The sequence below is a fragment of the Triticum dicoccoides genome, chromosome 3B, assembly GCF_002162155.2.
Source record: "Triticum dicoccoides isolate Atlit2015 ecotype Zavitan chromosome 3B, WEW_v2.0, whole genome shotgun sequence".
Taxonomy (NCBI): Eukaryota; Viridiplantae; Streptophyta; class Magnoliopsida; order Poales; family Poaceae; genus Triticum; species Triticum dicoccoides.
Window position 1 is genome coordinate 676,360,954 of NC_041385.1, and position 12,283 is coordinate 676,373,236.

Sequence of the window (12,283 nt, forward strand, 5' to 3'; positions counted from 1 at the left end):
CCATTTTTTACTTACGGCTCGCTGGAGGGCTGATTCCTTTGGGGAGACTGTGCGGCCGGGGCTCTTCCCGGCACAGGACCTTCCGGTGCAGATTTCTTTCCCCGCTTTGAGGCCTTGGCCTCCGGGTCTTCGGAAACGGTCCTCTTCTCCCCATGGAGGGAGGGACTCTCGATTCCCCCCTTACTGAAAGCCTCCTTGGCAGAGGTGGTAGTTTCCCTGTGCCCCCCTTCGCCCTCCTCCGAAGGTGCAACCTCCAACATTTTGATTAACACGGGATCCGGCGTGGTCTCAGGGAGGGGGGCCGGACACCGTATCAGTTTTGCTTGCGCTATCCACTCCTGTCTAAGGGATAGCTGGTTAAAAGGCAAACCCATGATAAATAAATAGACAATGTGTCCGGACACAGGGCTACTTGCTTGAGTATCCGGGCGATTGCAACTTAGGCCAGCGTCCTCGGTCAAGTCCGGACGCATCTCTTGTGATCCGAAGAACAGTTTGTACATCTCCACGGGTGTCAAACCCATGAAGTGTTGGAGAGCTCGTGGTCCCTCCGGATTAAATTTCCACAGGCGGAGGGGGCGACGTTTGGAGGGCAGAAGGCGCCGAATCAGCATAACCTGTGCCACTACGACCAGATTGATCTCCCTCTCTTGGAGATCTCGAATCCGGCCCTGCAACAGGGGTACGTCTTTGGACGGCCCCCAGTCAAGCCCTTTGTTGACCCATGACGTCAGCCGTTATGGAGGGCCCGGGCAAAAGGCGGGCGGCGGCCTCTGCCTGCTGCCCCTGGGAGCGGTGATATAGAACCACTCCTGTTGCCACAAGCCGAGCTCCTCCTAAAAAGAGCCCTCGGGCCATGGAGCATCGGCCCTCTTGCTTATAACCGCCCCTCCGCACTCTGCCTGACGCCCCTCAATCATCTTCGGCTCCACGTTGAAGGTTTTGAGCCACAAGCCGAAGTGAGGGGTAGTGCGGAGGAAGGCTTCGCAGACGACAATGAATGATGAGATGTGGAGGATGGACTCCGGAGCCAAATCATGGAATTCCAGCCCATAGTAAAACATGAGCCCCCTCACGAAGGGATCCATCGGGAAGCTTAAACCCCGACGGAGGTGAGACACGAACACGACACTCTCGCCGGGCTCGGGAGTAGGAATAACTTGCCCTTGGGCAGGCAACCTATGCGAAATCTCGTAGGTTAAGTACCTGGCGTCTCTCAGCTTTAGCACGTCCTCTTCCGTGACGGAGGAGGGCATCCACCGGCCTTGTAGGTCGGAGCCGGACATTGTCGAAGGACGGAAGTACCCGAATGTGGAGCCCTGGGAGTTGGAACTCGTGGCGAGGGGCGGAATCGATTGAGGATTGAAGAAAAAGAATGGGCCTTGGTCTCATTATAAAGAGGGAGAATACCAAGAGCCGTCCCCGTGACCGTTTGGAACCCGCCTTCGGTGGAGGGGCGTGGCAACGGGCGCGGTTGGGTTACCCACGTCCGTATTGATGAGAATCCCGGAATAAGGGGAACACGATCTCTGCTTCGACAAGATGTGCCAAGGAAACCGTTTCGCTAAACGCGCGGAGGTGGTATAATAAAAACAATTCAAGTAAAGGCTTGGTTGTGGTGTGACGTCATGCCACAAAATACGTCAGCAGATTGAACTTGTGTAAATATTATTCTCTCTACGGTGGTATGTGGAATTTATTTTGCAGAGCCGGACACTATCCTGGTGTTCACAATCTTCTATAAATTGTTCGGAGGAGGAACCCACCTTGCAATGCCGAAGACAATATGCGCGCTGGACTCGTCGTCATTGAAGCCTGGTTCAGGGGCTACTGAGGGAGTCCTGGACTAGGGGGTGTCCGGATAGCCGAACTATCATCATCGGCCGGAATCCAAGACTATGAAGATACAAGATTGAAGACTTCGTCCCGTGTCCGGATGGGACTTTCCTTGGCGTGGAAGGCAAGCTTGGCGGTACGGATATGTAGATCTCCTACCATTGTAACCGACTCTGTGTAACCATAGCCCTCTCCGGTGTCTATATAAACCGGATGGCTTTAGTCCATAGGACGAACAACAATCATACCATAGGCTAGCTTCTAGGGTTTAGCCTCCTTGATCTCGTGGTAGATCTACTCTTGTAATACCCACATCATCAATAGCAATCAAGCAGGACATAGGATTTTACCTCCATCAAGAGGGCCCGAACCTGGGTAAAACATCGTGTCCCTTGTCTCCTGTTACCATCCGCCTAGACGCACAGTTCGGGACCCCCTACCTGAGATCCGCCGGTTTTGACACCGACAATGATCCACAAGTATAGGGAGTCTATCATAGTCCTTTTGATAAGTAAGAGTGTCGAACCCAATGAGGAGCAGAAGGAAATGACAAGCGGTTTTCAGCAAGGTTTTCTCTGCAAGCACTGAAATTATCGGTAACAGATAGTTGTGTGATAAGATAATTCATAACGGGTAACAAGAAACAAAAGTATACAAGGTGCAGCAAGGTAGCCCAATCCTTTTTGTATCAAAGGACAAGCCTGGACAAACTATTATACAAAACAAAGCGCTCCTGGGGACACATGGTAATTATTGTCAAGCTAGTTTTCATCATGCTCATATGATTCGCGTTCGTTACTTTGATAATTTGATATGTGGGTGGACCGGTGCTTGGGTGTTGTCCTTCCTTGGACAAGCCTCCCACTTATGATTAACCCCTCTCGCAAGCATCTGCAACTACAAAAGAATAATTAAGATAAATCTAACCATAGCATGAAACATATGGATCCAAATCAGCCCCTTACAAAGCAACACATAATCTAGGGTTTAAGCTTCTGTCACTGTAGCAACCCATCATCTACTTATTACTTCACAATGCCTTCCCCTAGGCCCAAATAATGGTGAAGTGTCATGTAGTTGACGTTCACATGACACCACTAGAGGAGACACAACATACATCTCATCAAAATATCGAACAAATACCAAATTCGCATGATTACTTATAACAAGACTTCTCCCATGTCCTCAGGAATGAATGTAACTACTCACAAAGCATATTCATTTTCATAATCAAGGGAGTATTAATTATCATTAAGGATCTGAACATATGATCTTCCACTGAATAAACCAACTAGCATCAACTACAAGGAATAATCAACACTACTAGCAACCCACAGGTACCAATCTGAGGTTTTGAGACAGAGATCGGATACAAGAGATGAACTAGGGTTTGGAGAGGAGATGGTGCGGGTGAAGATATTGATGGAGATTGACCCCCTCTTGATGAGAGGGTCCTTTGTGATGACGATGGCTTTGATTTCCCCCTCCTGGAGGGAAGTTTCCCTGGCAGAACAGCTCCGCCGAAGCCCTAGATTGGTTCTGCCCAGGTTCCGTCTCAAGACGGCAGTGCTTCGTCCCAAAAGCTTCCTTCTGATTTTTTTCCAGGTCAAAACACACCATATAGCAGAAGATGGGCATAGGGGGCCTACCAGGTGGCCAACAAGGTAGGGGGTGCGCCCTCCACCCTTGTGGATAGCAGGTGGGCCCCCTCTGGTGCTTTCTTTGCCCAATATTTTTATTAACTCCAAAATGACTCTCTGTGAAGTTTCAAGACTTTTGGAGTTGTGCAGAATAGGTCTCTAATATTTGCTCCTTTTCATGTCTAGAATTCCAGCTGCCGGCACTCTCCCTCTTCATGTAAACCTTATAAAATAAGAGAGAAAAGCATAAGTATTGTGCTATAATGTGTAATAACATCCCATAATGCAATAAATATCAATATAAAAGCATGATGCAGCATGGACGTATCAACTCCCCCAAGCTCAGACCTCGCTTGTCCTCAAGCGAAAGCCGATATCAAAAAATATGTCCACATGTTTAGAGATAGAGGTGTCGATAAAATAGAATACGGACATGAGGGCATCATGATCATCTTTAGAACAACAACATATAGTGTCATATAATTTCTTATGTTGAAGTAACAATTCATTCACAAGGTAAAGTATGAATCAAAAACTTCATTGAAAACTAACAAACTATGATCTCGGTCATTGAAGCAATTGCAATTTGTCATAACATCGGAAAGAGTCGATTCAAGAGCTTTTCAGCAAGTCCACATACTCAACTATCATTTAGTCTTTCACAATTGCTAACACTCACGCGATACTTATGGTTTCAAAGCCTCAGTCGGACACAGAGAAAGATAAGGGCTTACATTTTCTCCTCCCAACCTTTTACCTCTAGGTAATGTCAACAATAATACTTTATGATAACCTGCATCTGAGTGGATATATATATCTGGATCTCTCCAACACATAGCGCTTGCCAAAAGAAAAAAGTGTAAAAAGGAAAGGTGAATATCACCATGACTCTTGTATAAGGGTAGAAGATAAAAGTAAAAGATAGGCCCTTCGCAAAGGGAAGCAGAGGTTGTCATGCGCTTTTATGGTTGGATGCACAAAATCTGAATGCAAAAGAATGTCACTTTATATTGCCGCTTGTGATAAAGAACTTTATTATGCAGTCTGTCGCTTTTATTTCTTCCATAACATAAGTTCGTATAAAGCTTATTTTCTTCACACTAATAGATCATACATATTTAAAGAGCAATCTTTATTGCTTGCACCGATGACAACTTACTTGAAGGATCTTACTCAATCCATAGGTAGGTATGGTGGACTCTCATGGCAAAACTGGTCTCAGGGATGTTTGGATGCACAAGTAGTATCTCTACTTGGCGCAAAGAATTTTGCTAGCATAATAGGGAAAAGCAAGCTCAAGATGTTGGAGGATCTATGACAATATAACTTCTATTCGGATATAAGCAAGCATAACCCATTATGTTGTCTTCCTTGTCCAACATCAACTTTTTAGCATGTCATATTTTAATGAGTGCTCACAATTACAAAAGATGTCCAAGATATTATATTTATATGTGAAAGCCTTTCTTTCTTTATTACTTCCTATTAATTGCAACAATGACCAAAACTATGTTTGTCAACTCTCAACAATTTTTATTCATCATACTCTTTATATGTGAAGTCATTACACTCCATAAGATCAATATACGATCTTTTTATTTCTTTTTATTCTTTCTTTAATTCCCTCAAGATCATAGTAAGACTGCAAAGCTCTCAACTCAAAACTACTCTTTATTATATATAACTCACAGACTCAATTACATAGACAGATATCGAAACAAAACACAAAGCTAGATCAAACTAAAAACTTTATTCTCCTAGATCAAGATATAATCAAAAGGATCGAACTAAGAAAAATGATAAAGGTAAGGGTGTGATGGTGATACGATACCGGGGAACCTCCCCCAAGCTTGGCAGATGCCAAGGGGAGTGCCCATACCCATGTATTTATGTCTCTTCTTCGGAGGTGGTGATGATGGAGTTGTTGATGGCTTGATTAAGCTACCCTTCAGATTGTGCAATTCTCGAAGTACACATTGAAGCATAATTGCATTCTTCTGAATCTCTTCTAAAAGATGCTTGTTTTCTGGCCACCATGAGCTTTTCCCTGCATCACTTTCACTTGGACGGGATATGTCCTAATTTGAAGGTATGTGTGTGCGAGGTGTATTCTCCACTCCATAATTATGAACTAGATTATGAAAGTTGTTCCGATGTAACCTATGTAAGGGCCTCCTGGGAATAATTCCTCCTTGTATTTATTGGCCTTCATGGTTACTCATAGTCCCTACAGCTTGATGGGGATTGGGAATAGTGGAGATGCCAGCCACAGTGCCTCTCTCTGAAGCCGGAGGGTGGACCTCAAGAAAATCCCCTTGATCTTCTTCGTGGCTTCCTCGGTCTCCGCCCTCCTGGGTTCCATCTACATCAACCAAGCATCGTCGTCCACATTGTTGGAGGAGGAGGAAGACATGATGCCGGGCCTTGAAAACTCTGGCAGAAAACAGCTCAACACAAGAACAGAGGATTTTGTCGTGGTATGGTGGTCAAAACCTTTGGGAGATTATATAATGATCTTTTACCGACCAAAAGAAGTGTTGTGCAAGAAAACAGAGTCTGGAGGGCACACGAGGTGGCCACAAGGTAGGCGTGCACCCTCCACCCTTGTGGTCACCTCGTGTATCTTTTGGACTACTTTTTATTTTTTCCTATTTTTTTAAATATTCCAAAACGGAGAAAAATTGCTATTAGAACAGTTTTGGAGTCGATTTACTTACCGTACCACATACCTATTCCTTTTCGGAGTCAGAAACATTCTGGGAAGTATCCCCTATGTACTCCTCTGGTGTTATGGTATTAATTATATTGGTTTCAACATTTATGGGAGTACCTGACATATAATGTTTGATTCTTTGACTGTTTACCACCTTCGGGTTTGTGCCTTCGGCGTTGTTGATTTTGATGGCACCGGAACGATAGACCTCCGTGATAATCTAAGGACCTTCCCATTTAGAGAGAAGCTTTCCTACAAAAAATCTTAAACGAGAGTTGTATAGCAAACCTTTGATCACCTACATTAAGCTCACGCTTTTGTATCCTTTTGTCATGCCATATTTTAACTTTTTCTTTAAACAGCTTGGCATTTTCATAGGCTTGGGTTCTCCATTCATCAAGCGAGCTTATGTCAAATAACCTCTTCTCACCAGCAAGTTTGAAATCATAATTGAGATCTTTGATTGCCCAATAAGCTTTATGTTTTAGTTCAAGAGGTAAGTGACAAGCCTATCCATAAACCATTTTATATGGAGACATACCCATAAGGTTTTTATAAGCAGTTCTATAAGCCCATAATGCATCATCAAGTTTCTTAGACCAATTCTTTCTAGATCTATTAACAGTCTTTTGCAAGATCAACTTAATCTCTCTATTGCTCAATTCTACTTGAGCACTAGACCGAGGATTATACGGAGATGCAATTCTATGGTTAACATCATATTTAGCAAGCAATTTACGGAAAGCACCATGAAGAAAATGTGAACCACCATGAAGAAAATGTGAACCACCATTAGTCATTAAATATCTAGGGACTCCAAACATAAAAAAAATAACTTCTTTAAGCATCTTAATAGAAGTTTTACGATCAGCACTACTAGTTGGAATAGCTTCTGTCCACTTAGTAACGTAATCAACATCAACTAAAATATGTGTATACCTATTGGAGGAAGGAAAAGGTCCCATATAATCAAAGCTCCAAACATCAAATGGTTCAATAACAAGTGAATAATTCATAGGCATTTCCTGACGTTACTAATATTACCAATTCTTTGACATTCATCACAAGACAAGACAAACTTACGAGCATCCTTGAAGAGAGTAGGCCAATAAAAACCAGATTGCAATACCTTGTGTGCAGTTATATCTCCAGCATGGTGTCCTATGTAAGCCTCGGAGTGGCACTTGCTTAGGAGTTCTCCCTGTTCATGCTCAGGTACACAACGTCTAATAACACCATCTACTCCTTTATAAAGGTGTGGGTCATCCCAAAAGTAATGTCTTAAATCATAGAAAAACTTTTTCTTTTGCTGGTATGTGAAACTAGGTGGTATACATTTAGCAACAATGTAATTAGCATAATCAGCATACCATGGAATATTACAAGAAGCATTTATGACAGCTAATTGCTCATCATGAAAGCTATCATCAATAGGCAGTGGGTCATGAAGAACATTTTCTAACCTAGACAAGTTGTCTGCAATGGGGTTCTGAGCTCCCTTTCTATCAATAATATGCAAATCAAATTCTTGCAGCAAGAGAACCCATCTAATAAGTCTAGGTTTAGCATCTTTATTTTCCATAAGATATTTAATAGCAGCATGATCTGTGCGAACAGTTACTTTGGAATCAACAATATAAGATCTGAACTTGTCACAAACAAAAACAACTGCTAAAAATTCTTTTTCAGTAGTAGCATAATTTCTCTGGGTACTGTCTAGAGTTTTACTAGCATAATGGATAGCATTCAAATTCTTATCAACTCTTTGTCCTAGAATGGCACCAACAACATAATCACTAGCATCACACATAATTTCAAAAGGGTAAACTCCAATCAGGTGGCTAAACAATAGGTGCAGAAATCAAGGCTTTCTTAAGTATTTCAAATGCTTCTACACAATCATCAACAAAAGGAACATCTTTTTGCAAGAGATTAGTGACAGGTCTAGAAATTTTAGGGAAGTCTTTAATAAACCTCCTATAGAAACCAACATGACCAAGGAAACTTCTTATACCTTTGATATCTTTAGGCAACGGCATCTTTTCAATAGCATCAACTTTAGCTTTATCAACTTCAATACCTCTTTCAGAAATTTTATGCCCCAAGACAATACCTTCATTAACCATAAAGTGGCACTTCTCCCAATTCAAGACAAGATTAGTTTCTTCACATCTCTGCAAAACTCGATCAAGGTTGCTTAAGCAATCATCAAAAGAAGTTCCATAAACGGAGAAATCATCCATGAAAACCTCAACAATCTTTTCACAAAAGTTAGAGAATATAGCAGTCATACATCTTTGAAAGGTAGAAGGTGCATTGCATAAACCAAAAGGCATATGTCTATAAGCAAAAGTACTGAAAGGGCAAGTAAAAGTGGTCTTTTCCCGATCATCTTTTAACATAGGTATTTGAGAGAAACCAGAATAACCATCTAAAAAGCAAAAATGTGTATGTTTGGATAGTCTTTCTAGCATTTGATCAATAAAAGGTAGAGGATAATGATCTTGTCTAGTATCTTTATTTAATTTGCATAAATCAATTAGCGTTCTATAACCTGTAACAATTCTTTGTGGAATAAATTCACTCTTATCATTAGGCACAACAATAATACCTCCCTTCTTAGGGACACAATGAACATGGCTTACCCATCTACTATCAGCAATAGGATAAATTATACCTGCCTCCAAAAGCTTTAATATTTCATTTCTTACCACTTCTTTCATCTTATGATTTAACCATGTTGATGATCAACAACTAGTTTAGCATCAGTGTAACAGCCTGGTTTTTGGCCCTTTTCTTTTTCTTTTGATTTATGTGGTTTTTCTCTATTTTTCTTTTTGGAGTGGTTTTGTGGCCTTGCCACCTGAGAAATCATCCTCATTCCCCCTCCCAAGTGGCTCATCATTCTCAAAACTTTGCCAAGATCATGTCACTTCACTCCCTGACCAAACCCTAAAATCTTCTTCTAGGGAAATTCCTTTTCATTAAAGGAATAACCCTATCCGCCCTAGGTTGTGAAGCAACCTATATTTCTGTCGATCCAAAAATTCCAAAATAATTCTCAAAATTCCTTTGGGTCATATGTTTATCAAATATGCCCAAACTTTCCTCACCTAGCCCAAGAATAATTCCCCAATAATTATTCTTCATTTCTGTCCAGTGTGGTTTTCTGTGAAGGAAGTGCCACCTATATTTTTTTGATTGCTCCCAAACTCCTTGGGCATTCTTTTATGTCCAAATAATTGACTCATGCACAAATTCAACTTTATTTGCCTACCCAATCTTCCTCAGCAATTTTCCAAAGTTTCTGTCAAACAGAAGCCATTGTGAAGGAAGTACTAGCTAGGAGTATCCAAATGAGTTGAACTTTTGCACACTCCTTCATGTGCTCACATTAACCCCCTTCACCCTATTGCAGCCCCATCCAATCATCTATGTGAGCACATGACCAAATCTTTGATTCTGGCAATATTTTCAGGTTGGGAAGCAAGTGCATTTTATATTACTTCAAAAATCCTGATAAATTACCAGATCATGCTCCTACCAATAAAACATATATCCACCCAAGTTGGCATCATTTCATTAAGCCATTTGATCACCAAAAGTATTCCAAGTTTCTGGACAGAAATGATGTTTGTGAAGCAAGTACCATTTTGGTAAACCCATTTGGTATGAGGTTTTTACAGAATCTTTATATGTCCATATCATGAGGCTTTGCCAAGTGCCATCCCATTTCATCAATCCATGTGAGTGCACCTTCCTGATCAACTTTCTGGACCCAAATGGCAGTTGCAAAGCAAGTAGGTTATTTTGTGGTCCAAATATTCTCAAAACCTCCAGGACTGTAGTCCTTCTATAAATAAACACCCCAGACAAACTCTTTGATCCCAATCAGCTCCCTGTTGATCACCAGTACCCCTCCAAGTTTGATGCAGCAAATGCCACAATCCTATCCTTGGCTCCTTTGGTCGATCCATCAACTCCCTCAGCCTCTATTATGCAGGGACTAGTCACTTGACATATCCTCGCAGCCTCCCTTGTCCTCTTCGTGACAGTGCTCGTGGTGGCTGTCCCCTTGGCCTGGTGTTTCACGCGCTCTGGTAGTGTTGGCCGCGCTCTGGGCATCGGGACGTGCCGGCCAGCTCTGCCTCGATGGAGTTCGCGTGTCCGCTGGTGTCGACCTGACTCCCCGTGCCTCTCACGTCTCCCTCGACCCCCTGCCCCCTCCCGGAACCGCCTCGCCGGAGCTAGCCGCGCAGGCGCATTGTGTCCGGTTTGTCTCCGAGCTCCTCTCGTCCATTTCTTCTGCTCCCCGGTGTCGTCTTCCTCCTCGTGAAGACTGCATTGATCCCTCACCGTGTTGCCATGCCCGCGTGTGCTCGTTGAAAGCGCCAGAGCGTTACCCGAGCTCGAGCGGCGGCACATGGCCTCGGCCCTTGCCCAACCGCCTCTCATCGGCTATAAATAGCGAGCCCCGCGGCCTCCCGAGCAACCCATTGCCCTTGCCTCACTCCTAGACCCCTCCCTAGCCTCTTATTCGAGCTCAAGGAACTCCTCTGTCCCGCCATTGCCACCATGGTTGCCGGCCTCCTCCTCTTAAATTCGAGCCGAGCTCCTTCTCCTCCTTCTATCACCACCAGTGCACCACCTAGTCCCCGTAGATCCTCCCCATCTACTCCGTTCATCGTCGGATGCATTGTAGCCCCAACCCCGTCCTTGCCCGGAGCTCTCGTCCGCCAGCGTCGAAGCCGCCGTCAACTCAGTCCAGCTCGGCGACCATGGATGGGACCACTCGATGCGTCGCTCGACGCTGAGCAGTTCCATAGGCGGAGCATCGCCGGAGGTGCCTTGGAGCGCCGGCAGGCCTCGTCAGGGACGGTTCTGCTCCGGCCAGACGCGGGCGAGAGGAAGGAGATGGTGCCGCCATCGCCAGCTGGCCAGTGGGCCCCGTGGACCCCACACATCAGCCCCTCAATCATTGAACCCGCCTCGCCACGTCAGTTAAGTGGAGACGTATTCACCAGAATACGTTTTCTGTTTCTGATAGCGCATTTCCTTTCTTCTTCGGCTCAAAGTACGTTTTCATTGTACTGAAAGTGTATTTTCTCCCTGTCCACCTAGGAATGTGTTTTCTCTTAAGCGAAAGTGTATTATTTGAAGTACGCTTTCTGTTTTTCTGTCCAGATCCAGCTTGTAAAGATTTTTCTTGCAGATAGGTCCTTGGCATAAAACACTTCATATCTTTTTACTCCCAACTCCAAACGAGGTGAATCCAAAGCCCACTTCGTCGTCTCGTCCATCTCATTCTGATGGAATAACTTTCACCATGTTTTGACATTCTGGAAATGACCATTTTTCCCCTGCCCTTATTCAGGCCCCTCCGAGAGAGAACGTTTTCCGGCGATTATTTCCGTGAGTTTCTCGCACTTTTTTTCGGTGATCTCTTCCACCCTAGGCAAGCCACACCCTCCATTTGCCTCACTATAATGCAGTGACATGGTTTAAATTTTTTGAACTTGTTTAAAATATTGTTGTAGCTACTTGTGATTTGTTCATGGCATTTCCTCGGAGTTGTGTGGAACTTGTTATTGCCATGATGTTGCTTGGAGTTCTAGGGCTAATATTTTGCAGCTTATGTGGATGACATGTTGCCTTTGGATTATTAGTGGCTAGTATGATTATTTTTGGGATGATAGTTGATGTTCTGTTGCTGTTGCTTGGGGTATTATTTTTGGAGATGATATTTGTATGTGGATCTTAGCGGGATATCTAGTTCTTGCTATTGGAGTAGTAGTATTATCGTTCTTGGATTCATCATGGTAGTAGTGTCATGTTGCCCTCGGAGTATTATGTTATGGCTAGGTCATCCTTTGGATTATTTGTTGGATATTTCTGTGACTTGTATTACAGGTTGATAGATGATATCAGGGTATCAGTTGTCGCAGATATGCTTTGGGGATAAATTCCGTCATTAAGTTGGTCAGGTGCCACTAACCGGGCTTTTTCCAGTGCAACCACATTTACCTTTATGGGAGGGTCCTAGCTGGGTTTATTGTCATGCCTCTCGCCAGTGCATCCAACGAGGGAAGGTTAT